Consider the following 12,115-nt stretch of genomic DNA (forward strand, 5'->3'; position numbering starts at 1 on the left):
TTGGAGACTTGCAGGAAGTGAGTGAGGGCTTGAGGCCTGCTAAAGTTGGGGGGAAGAATGTTCCAGCAAATGCAGAGCTCCTAGGATGAGGGAATATTCCATGTATTCAAAGAATAGCAAGGAGGTCCGCCTCAGTGGAAGAGAATTCACAAACAGGAAAGTGAAGGGGAGAGGCAGTCAGGGGCCAGGTGAGGCAGCATTCTGTGGGTTATGGTTGTGTTCTGAGTGTTAGGTACAGCTATGGGTGAGTGGGGAGTGGTTTGAACAGGGGTATGGCATGATTTGACTTGCATTATGAGACCAAGATATAGGTAGACATAACAGAAACTCAGGCAATAGTAAGGAGGGTCTTTTAGAATTTACAAAGATGAGGAGGCTTGGGTATGATGAATAAAGGTGGTGAGATGACTGAATTCAGGATATATTTTGAAACTAGACCTGTAAGAATTTGCTGCTAAATTGAATGTGGGAGAAGTAAAAGTAACGAAGACTCTAAAGTGAATGATGACGCCTGGAGCTATTTACTGAGATGAACACAAGGAAATGTGTGTTGGGGGGTGAGGGTGGGGAGAGGAGCAGTTTGGAGGAAGGAGGGGTGGAAATCAAGAGTTTGTTCATTTCATTGTCAAAAGAGGAAAAGAAGAGCATTCTGTTGTTTAAAAAAAGGAAGATGAGAGGTCCTCCCCCTACTTTGCAAAGGAAAGGATCTACATACATAGCATAGCATTTCTATCTCCTAGCCTATTAGGTGAGTGCCCTTAGAAGACTTTTAAAATCAAGTAGTGCATTTTCAACTTCAGTTATAAATGTGATTGTTTCATAGGTCACTTCTGGTTCCCCAAAGAGGAGACTAGATAAATCCAAGAACCAAGTCTGTTCCTGGAGACCAGGGCCTCTGTTGTCTATTATAAAGCATCATCTGACTATCCATTAAGGATTCTAATCATGCTTGTAAAAGATAATCTTATTGGTTCATCTCAGATGACTTTTTAAAAAAAATTTGAAATATGACGACCTTCAATTCCAGAAGCAGATGCGGGAGGAAACAACTTAACAGACACTTCCGTTTTTCTTGGGACAGCACCCTCTGCCCCACTTCCGCAGTTTGGGGCTCCTTTTACCATAAAAGCAGAGCTGTGCTTCCCCACCCACACTGAGACCCTAAGTCTCCTATACAGCACTGGTTACCTGCTCTTTTTTTTTTTTTTTTTTGCAGACTGAAGCTTTAGAGAGAAGCTTGGGCAATTCATTGTGGAGCTGGTGCTCAAAGCCCTCCCTCTACAGACTTGCTCAGAGACCAAGTCAGCACCCTGAGCTCTGAGCGCAGAAGGCAACGCCCTTGGCCTCCTTGTGATGTTTGCCTCACTCACACCCTCCTCTACAGGATGTTTTGTGATGCCAGGACACAGCTGTCTTGATGCCAACAGGCATTTGTTGTTGTTGTTGTGTTCATAATGACCTCTGTCTAAAAATTCTGTAGGCTTCCAGGAAGGGACACAGTGACTGTGATAAGATGGACTTCTCCTCCCTGCCCCCTCTGGTTACCATGGCAACTGTGAATGACTGATTTCCTGGTTGCCATGTAAATGCCGTGGGATCCCAGCCATTGCACCACACAAAGACGTCAGTAAGAATAGTGAGAAAACAAAAATCATATCTGAAAAGACAAAGGATTTCATCTCAAGCCTTTCTCTCACACAGAGCAGAGGAAAGGAATCAATTGTAATAAGAAATGGTACTCTTCCTGTGGTAGGAGCATAACTCTCCCTCACCGGAGGCAAAGCTAGGGGGAAAAAAAGGGGAAATCCCTCATTTGTTGCCTAAGGAGTTGGCATGGTGACAGGAAGACAGATGCCATTCTCAGGTGGCTAGAACCCTTCAATAATAAGCCAGAGGCCCTCTGTAAGGAAATCTGAAATATTTAACTGGGGTGGAAGAATTAATTTAGACTGAAAATAAAACAGAAAAAAGATTTCATGGACACTTTTTAGAGTTACTCTTACTTGTATAGTTTCATAATTTTAAAATTAAGATCCCAAATGCTCTAACTTGTAACACTTGTTGGATTTTTATTTCTATCCAGTAACTTTGGAGAAATAACAAAATGCAGTTATTTTTTTCTTTTTAAAAAAATTTGTAACACCCTGATAAAACCACATTCAAAAATTGATTAATGCAGATTTTGATGGTTTTTATAGCTTGGGTGTTACCTGTCTTTAGTAATATCTACAAAGAGCTTCCCTCATGCAATGCAGGAGACCAGGGTTCAATCCCTGGATTGGGAAGATCCCCTGGAGAAGGAAATGGCAACCCACGCCACTACTCTTGACTGGAAAATCTCATGGACAGAGGAGCCTGGCGAGCTACAGTTTATGAAGTAGCAAGGGTCAGGCATGGCTTAGCAACTAAACCCAACCACAAAGAGCACAAGTATATAAAAAGCATGTAAAATATATTTCATACTACTCTATGTACACAAAACTAAATTTGTTGATCATTTACTTTCTTAACTTTTCATATCTTAGATTCAAATGGTTTAAAATTAATCTATCGTTCTTTAGCAATTTTTTTCTGCTTTTGACAAATTTTAAAACAAATAAAGCTTTTAAAAACCCAATCAGGCAGACTTTTCATAGATGCTGAGAAACACACACACAGAAGTACTTATATTACTTTTAGTTTTACTGTTAGTTTGCTTTACTATTAGTTTAGACTAATATGCTTTTATTAACATGCTTTACTATTAGTTATCAGTAGCTGAATCATGAAATCATTTTTTTTTCTATTTTTAATCATAAAAAAGCATGAAATCATTTCTGAATGCCTGTCTTATGGAAGGTTGGAGCTGCAATGAGCTGAAGCATGCCAAGTTTTACAAATGCCAGAGAACTGACGCTGAGGGGGTGCTCCAGGGTACAAGGTGGATAGATCCCGGCCCAGTAACTGCCATTTCTTAATGCTCTTTCTGGCATTCCACTCTGCCTCATCACAAAAGCCAAACTGGGTCAATAGGTGTCACACAGGGTAAAAAGTTGGGGCAGGAAACTCAGAGCACACAGAATTTTACAAAGTCTTAGGTTCAAAATCACAGGTTCATTTGATGCAGAAATTCTCAGAGGTTTTGATATGCCAATATTGATGGTGACTGGAGAAAATAAATAGAATACAGAATAGAACAGGAAGAGGCCCTAGAGAATATGATATTTCCCAAATGTATTTGACCACTGAGCCATGTCTTCACAGAACATCTCTTGAGTTCTTCAGCAGTTCTTTGACAAATGCTGGGTCTAATTTCTCTAACTGTAATTTAAAGACATATGGCTTTTTCGGATTTAAAATGACAAGATTTTTAAAAGTGATTGGCTCCATATGATTATCTTATTTAGCCTGTAGCCAGATTCCTAAGATAGCAAGAGAAAGAAAAAAAGAATTTTAAAAAAGGGATCTACAGTAAATCAGGTGACTTTCGGAATATTTACTTTAAACCTAAGGACAAGAGCATATATTTTTCTTTTCAAGATTTTATTATAGTTTCCATAGGTCTAACAGGCAACATTCTCTAACATTAAACTCCACAAGAGCTCCCAATTGTTTCAGCCAAATTTGTGTCAAGAGGTAAAGAGGAACAGACATCAGAGGGGTGTGAGTGATACCTCTGGGGATGGGGAGTAGAGGGGAGTGGAGGGGAGCGGTGTCAGCTGGAAGTTGCTGTTGATTCACCTGGGAAGGAAACACCAATGCTTAGGGTATCTTTTGGGAAACAAGTCCTCTTCAGTGGACATTTTAGGGCTTCCACGAGACCACACTGATTGCTTATACAATGACCCCCACCTACCAGCTGTGAGAAACAACAGGTTGTCAGCAACCTCACTACTGCTGAAGTCAATGAGAAAAGGAGACCTTTTCTACCGCCCCTTACTCTAATACTTTATGCATAAAGAGGCTATGTCAGAGAGCAGATGCGCCCCCTGACCTGGTCTTGCTTGCCCTAGGGAGATGCGAAGTGACTGAAGGATTATGGGACAGAATGAAGTATACCATTAAGGGAGCTTGCTGCCCAGAGGAATGGAGAGTCAACTGCAACAAAGCTGGTAGAAGCCACTTGAAGGATAAAACAGATCCATGTTAGTACTTCACCAGCTTGAGTGTCTTTAGACTGGCTGAGAAGCTGGAACAGCCCATGTAAACCCTACTAAACACTGATAAGGGAAATTGAGAAGAGAAAGCATAGGGAGGAGATGAATTTATTTTGCCTGGGCTTCCAGGTGAGTCTTTAGAACAGAACTAGCAATTGAGACCGCGGCTGAGGGCTGTGTAGGAGAAAGGGGACTCTTCAGGCTGAGGTATCTGCCTGTTCAGAAGTGTGATGTGGGACAGAGCCATGAGGGGTTGGTCTAGTGGGAACAAACAGCCAGGGTGTGTTGGTGGAGCCCACCATGGGTTGAAGAAGTGGGCTGGGGGTGGTTTGGGACATTTCAACCAGTGCAGGAAAAGGAGGAAGCGGAGAAGAGCTTAGTCAGGGGGCTGATATGCTCAGGTTGGCATTTGGGAAAAACCATGCTGTGACAATGTGGGGTTGGCTTTGCAAGGGAGTAGGATGGAAGGCAAAAGCAGAGTAGACACAGAAAATGTTCCAGTGGCTTCCACAGCCCTCAGGGGTCAGGTGTCTGGTGATGGCTGGGAGGAGGAGAAAGGGAGAGAGGGGAAGAAAGAAGAGGCAAGGAGTACTCTCAGGAGTAAACACCCAGAGTACATGGGTGTGCCTTCATCTATCCACTCAACAATTATTTGTTTGCATTGCTATAAAAGCAATGTCTCTCTCTTTGTCCTAAAGACCTTCCCTATGATTTATAATAAGAATGGTGTTGATCAGCAGCTCTTGATATAGTTCAGCTAATTCTAACTTAACTGGGTTGTTGATCTCTTCTGCTTTATAAGAACATGGGTGGGCCTTTTACTGGAACATCTCAGTTTGCTACTTCAGTGGCACCAAGATTAGCAGCAGAGATCTCAGGAGGAAGAGGGATTTATTTTCCCTGACTTCAATTCTGGCAAATACCTGTGCTCTGTGAAAAATGGTCACACATGGGCCATCCCTCTGGCAACACAGGCCAAACTGACATCTTGTTAAATTAATTTGGACCTTGAACAGGTCCGCGACTCTTTCTGGTGGTGGGAACTCAGGAAGCACCTCTCCTGTACTGGGATGGTGAGGGACCAGATCCTCTGCATTTTGTTTAGGTGCTCAGAGCCCCGGAGCTGCTGCCTGAGACAACCTGCCTGCCCATCACAGGGTCAGTTACTGACTTTGACAATTCTAGAGGATGCAGAAAGAAGAGATAATTAACTGCTCTGGTGAAGACCCGGGAAAGATGTTTGCTCTCTCATCATCTTGATAAAAATAACACATATTAACATCAGATTTTTAGAAAACTTATTTGAAGACATCAACTTCAGACTAAAAGATTATAATTGTACCTTCTTTTCATGAGTCCCTGTGTCTAGACTAGATATTATCGAGACAATTGTCTCATATCTGAACAAGCTTTTAGTGTCCTGGCTCTGAAAAGGAGAGTTCTTTTTTTTAAAGACTTCATTACCGTTTAGGTCAGGAGAGGGCAAATAAGCATGACATCATAGGTTAGACAAAAAAGGAGGTCTTGCAGACAATGGGAAAATAACATGCAGTGTAATAAAAACTTCCTGAGGCAGAATGTTCAGAAATCAGTATGTTTCCCTCGATGGGACTTTCTGGGCATTGATTGTGAAGTTAATTCGTATTCAACATCATTCTTAAATGTATTTGTCTCTATTTCATGTACTAGACACGATCTACTCTTTTTTCATGACAGAATTTACATTATCTGGGGGCTGTCATTGAGATCACCACTGTTCCCGTATGGCCCTAAAGAAGGGCATTCCACCAAATCTGTCCCCAGACCTGCATGCTGGAAGGCATGTCTGTTTTTCACAATGATCTCCTAATTCCTACAGAATGATTTTCTCATTTGCTTCTCACTTGTGCCTACTCTTTTTCTTCCATGGGCCTTCATGTTTTGCTTCCTCATTTTATGTTTGTGTTTACATTTACTTCCCATTCTGAAAGGAAGACACTTTGGGAGCCTACCTAATAAATTTGGGTCTTTCCTTAATTGGAAAGTTGCAGGTAAGGAGCAGGAGTGGATGACCCTAGTCATCTGCCTTAAAATATACCCCCCGCCACCCTATTCCCATCCTCCAAGATGCTCTTCTTTAGGTGCCTCAGTTTAAGTGTTTGTAGAGGAGCACAGAGCCTGGGCAAGACAAGTGGGCTGATATGCCTGAGTCAGCCTATCTCAAACCAATGGTGGGTGATGCTCCAGGGCTGTGCGGAAGGAAGAGGGAACCAGGATGGATCGTGTGGATCTTATTCACCTAGATAGCCATGGACCTCTAAAATATTATGCATAAAGAGAGCCAGGAGGTATGGAGGTCTGAATATAAAAGTAATTTTCCTCCTTCTGAAGATAAAAGAAAGGATGTAAGAAGTTAGGCTTGGAGAGAATAAAAAATCTGAATGCTTTGTCTTCATTTTGTATTTTCTGGTGCTTTATTACTCTTATCTGCTATATTAGTTCAGTGTTCCTTTCTGCTTCCCATGGTAATTACTGAATCTCACCCTCAGCTCTTTCCCTCAGCCGTTAATAAACATCAGGTTAGCCTGAAGCTTTCTCTTGTCTCTTTGGCTCCTCCCTCAGAGAGAGCATTAAAGAAGCTGAGTCTTGCTAGTAATTCCAGGAGAGAAAGCCTAACCCTACAGAATTGCCCTTCTGTTCATTTGCATTCCTCTACTTAGGTGAAGACCCTGCTGACCATGAGAGTTCCCAGCTCTTTTTAGCATGGAATTTATCATTATCTGTTTATATACAGTAGTGGGGTGGACATTTAGGCTATCTTTAAACTAGGCGTATAAGAAAGAGTTGTAACTCAGAGCATGGGTTACCCGCTCTGTAACCCATGGGTTACAGAGGAAAATGGGTCTCTTTGGACATACAGAAATAAATGGAATGCCCTAAAGGGAATGGGAAAGAAAATCTATTTCCAGAACATTTGCATTCTATTAATGAGCACTTCAGGCCATGTACTCAATAATTTTGCATTTGTTACAGCCCTAGTTGTGTTCTCAGACCCCACTTGGGCAACATCCTGTATGCTCTCCTTCTCTCCCATGAAAAGGATGCTCCTAGAAAATTAAAGCGGCTTTAATGACCTCAGTGTTGAATAGCACGTGTTTCTCCTTAAGCACCACTCAGGGACACGGGCATCCACACAGCACACAAGCACAAGGCCTTTTGCACAAAGCAGGGAAGACTTTCTTCTGACTTGCTACCCTCGGGAGGGAGTCACATTAGCACCAAGCCAGCCTTTCATCTGCCATCTTTCCCCAGCACTTGAGTCCTGGCTTCCAGCTGGTTGACAAGCTCTGTCATTAGTCACAAGGAAGGCCTGGCTTCCACATGGCTGTGACCTCAGCAGGGAACCCAGGGCAGACAGAAGCCAGGCAAGCCCTGGGATGGAGACCATAGCATGGCTGGCAGTCCCAGACTGTTGCGCAAAGTGTACGTGCTGAGGCCAGGCTCACTCTGGAGGATTTTCTACACATAGAAAAATAGGTATTTGCATCCTTCTAGCTAACAGAAAGACAAGAATCCTCTGAGGTAATTCCTGCTTTCCTTTCTCCTGTCAGCCCTTAAAACACCTTCCTTCTGCCTTCTCCAGAAGCCTCACTGCAGTGTGTTATTTATTTAATGCACTTTCCAAATGAAGTCAGCATTCTACAAATTTTTGTAACTGACAATTTTTTTGTCTCTTCCAATAATTTTCCCGAGAGCAAGACTATGTTTCTAACTCAATTGGTACTGCACGATGAGGGGGTCTTACAGGCATTCTGACACACGTTGAGAGGGTCTCAAGCCAGTTACTTTAAGCCATGGAAACATTATATCCCATGCTAACCACACAGCCGCCAATATCATTATAACAAGAGGGAAACAATGATGGGGGGAGTGGTAGCAGTACTCACGGGATGATCATTTCATTCATCGACCCAGCAGGTGGCACACGGGAAGCATGCTATGATGAACTGGCTAAAGTCACAGGTGAGTGACGCTCTGCAGAATGCATGCTCCTGGGAGCTTTTCTAAAAATCAATACTGCTATTCTTTATGCCCCTCAAATCTCACAGATCTCATTCCCTCTACCTGAAATTGCACAAATAATGGTTTTCACTTTTTTTGATTTAAGGCTTCCTGACTATTGTTAAAAATTCCTTAGGGAGGTAGCCATTAGGCTTCCTCAGCCATCTCCACCTTAGTGAAAAGGAGTAATGGTCTTTACCTAAAGCTAGATGTTGAAGGAATAAATATGACTGAGTTTGTGTTCATGGTCTTCCCCTATTCCGGGTTCTAAGGACTCTTTTTGCCTCTTGCTATAGAGATATTGGGTACCAAGAATTAAAAGACACCTGGAGACGTTAAAATGATTTACATTAGAAAGATGTCAGAGGAAATTCATTGGGCCAAAAGGAGCTGGAAAAGAGTCTTGAGTGGGAAAAGAAGAATCAGTGAAAGATGAAGATTTTCATGGAACATGTAGAAGGAAAGAGAGATTTAGGGGGAAACTGTGGAAATTGCTATCAAGAGGAGGACTGGACATGGATTTTCCATGAAGTTCTAATTAGCAAAGATTCCACCTAAGTCCCTGGGACCCACGTACTATATTTATATGCTCACTTTATATTCTTCTATATACAGAATATCCCTCCCTCCCAAACTGTGTTTCAGAATTCATAAATCTGAACTTTGAATAGGTCTTCAGAGGTAAATGAGTGATGTTAAGAAGAACAATTCTCCAAGTCCCAAAAGGCAAATGCCTTTCCTGTCATGCCAGGGTCCTTTTCTGAAGTCTTCATAAGGTCATCTGAATTCAGAAGGGTGAACATTTGTTTGACCTACTAATTGTTGTTGTGTTGTTCAGTCACTAAGTCGTGTTCAACTCCGTGCAACCCTATGGACAATAGCCCACCAGGCTCCTCTGTCCCTAGGGTTCTCCAGGCAAGAATACTGGAACGGGTTGCGATTTCCTTCTCCAGGGGATCTTCCCAGACCAGGGATCAAACCCACATCTCCTGCATTGGCAGGTGGATTCTTTACCACTGAGCCACCAGGGGAGTCCAACTTACTAATTACTTATTAGAATGTTTTACCATTTTATAAGTGTAAAATTTAAACTTTAAAGAAAACTGCTAATGCAAATGTTTTTACCTACTGCCATGGAAAGCACTGTCTCCATTCTACCACTAATTCGTATGTTGATCTACCCCCAGTACGGTCATATTTGGAGATGGAACATTTGAGAGGTTACTGTATTTAGGTGAGGTTATGAGGATGGGTCCCTTGTGATGGGATTAGTGGCTTTCTAAGAAGGGACACCCTAGAGTTCACTTTTGAGGATACAGGGAGAAGATGGGCATCCTTAAGCCAAGAAGAGAAATCTCACCAGAAACTAGACAAGCTGACATGATGATCTTAGACTTCTAGACTCCAGAACTTTGAGAGAATAAATTTCTGTTGCCTAAGCTACCTAGTCTATGGTATTTTATTTTGGGAGCCTGAGCTAAGACACCTATGGAGAATAATTTTTGAGCTGTAGAAACACAAATTATTTCTGAAAGTAGAAAAGAAAACCCCAAAGATAATGGTTTATTGTCCTGTGGTAAATACATTAGTTTTGTATTAGTAGTCTTATTCTTAAACATTCATTTTTTGTTTCACTAACTAAATATTCAGTATATTCTCTTATCATCCTTAACTGGCTTCATCATCATTTTGATGATTAAAAAAAAAAAAAAGCTTTGACCCACAATCACTATGTATTTTTATAAGAACTGTTATTTTAAATTGAAAATGATACTTTTGACAGTGAAGAGAGTCTTTAGGAATCATGCCACCTGTTATATAATGAATTTCACTTTAGTATCTCTTTGTGGGACTTGAGTAAAAATTTACTTTTTGGAGAAATAATTCCAAAATTCATATAGAACCACAGAAGACCCCCAAATAGCCAAAGCAATCCTGAGAAAGAAGAACAAAGCTGAGAGCATCACACTTTCTGATTTCAAACTATATTACAAAGCTATAGTAACCAAAACAGTATGTTACCAGCATAAAACCAGATATATAGACCAATGGGGGCGGGGGAAGAGCCCAGAAATAAACTCATGCGTAAATGGTCAACTAATATTTGATGAGAGCCAAGAAATATTTAGAGAAGATAGTCTCTTCAATATACAGTGCTTAAACATTGGATATTCACATTTAAAAGGATGAAACTAGACCCCTATCTTACACCCTTCACAAAACTAACTAAAGATTAACTCAAAATATATTAAAGATTTAAATATAAAACCTGAAGACTCCTAGAAGAAAATAAGACTCCTAGAAGAAAACAGGAGAATAAGCTCCTTGATATTGGTCTTGGCAACAATTTTTTAAATTTGCCATCTAATCACACTATGTCAAATTACAAAGCTTTTGCACAACCAAAGAAATGATCAACAAAATGAAAAAGGAGAAAATATTTGCAAATCATATATGTGATAAGGGGTTAATATCTAAAATATTAAAAAACTCATACAACTCTATAGTAAAAATACAATTCAATTTTTGAAATGGACAAAGAATCTGACTATGTTTTTTCCAAAGAAGATATTCAGATGGCTAAAAGGTACATAAAGTGAAAAGTGAAAGTGAAAGTGAAGTTGCTCAGTTGTGTCCGACTCTTTGCGACCCCATGGACTGTAGCCCACCAGGCTCCTCCGTCCATGGGATTCTCCAGTCAAGAGTAGTGGAGTGGGTTGCCATTTCTTTTTCCAGGGGATCTTCCCCACCCAGGGATCGAACACAGGTCTCTTGCATTGCAGGCAGACGCTTGAAAAGGTACATAGTTCAGTTCAGTTGCTCAGTCCTGTCTGACTCTTTGCAACCCCATGAATCGCAGCACGCCAGGCCTCCCTGTTCATCACCAACTCCTGGAGTTCACTCAGACTCACGTCCATCGAATCAGTGATGCCATCCAGCCATCTCATCCTCAGTTGTCCCCTTCTCCTCCTGCCCCCAATCCCTCCCAGCATCAGAGTCTTTTGCAATGAGTCAACTCTTTGCATGAGGTGGCCAAAGTACTGGAGTTTCAGCTTTAGCATCATTCCTTCCAAAGAAATCCCAGGGCTGATCTCCTTCAGAATGGACTGGTTGGATCTCCTTGCAGTCCAAGAGACTCTCAAGAGTCTTCTCCAACACCACAGTTCGAAAGCATCAATTCTTTGGCACTCAGCCTTCTTCACAGTCCAACTCTCACATCCATACATGACCACTGGAAATACCATAGCCTTGACTAGACGGACCTTATTCGAAAAAGTAATGTCTCTGCTTTTGAATATACTATCTAGGTTGGTCATAACTTTCGTTCCAAGAAGTAAGCGTCTTTTAATTTCATGGCTGCAGTCACCATCTGCAGTGATTTTGGAGCCCCCCAAAATAAAGTCTGACACTGTTTCCACTGTTTCCCCTTTTCTATTTCCCATGAAGTGATGGGACCGGATGCTATGATCTTCGTTTTCTGAATGTTGAGCTTTAAGCCAACTTTTTCACTCTCCACTTTCACTTTCATCAAGAGGCTGTTTAGTTCCTCTTCACTTTCTGCCATAAAGGTGGTGTCATCTGCATATCTGAGGTTATTGATATTTCTCCTGGCAATCTTGATTTCAGCTTGTGCTTCTTCCAGCCCAGAGTTTCTCATGATGTACTCTGCATATAAGTTAAATAAGAAGGGGGACAATATACAGCCTTGACGTACTCCTTTTCCTATTTGGAAGCAGACTGTTGTTCCATGTCCAGTTCTAACTGTTGCTTCTTGACCTGCATACAGATTTCTCAAGAGGCAGATTAGGTGGTCTGGTATTCCCATCTCTTTCAGGATTTTCCACAGTTTATTGTGATCCACACAGTCAAAGGCTTTGGCATAGTCAATAAAGCAGAAATAGATGTTTTTCTGGAATTCTCTTGCTTTTTGATGATTC

This window comes from Oryx dammah, unplaced genomic scaffold, assembly GCF_014754425.2.
Source record: "Oryx dammah isolate SB20612 unplaced genomic scaffold, SCBI_Odam_1.1 HiC_scaffold_26, whole genome shotgun sequence".
NCBI lineage: Eukaryota > Metazoa > Chordata > Mammalia > Artiodactyla > Bovidae > Oryx > Oryx dammah.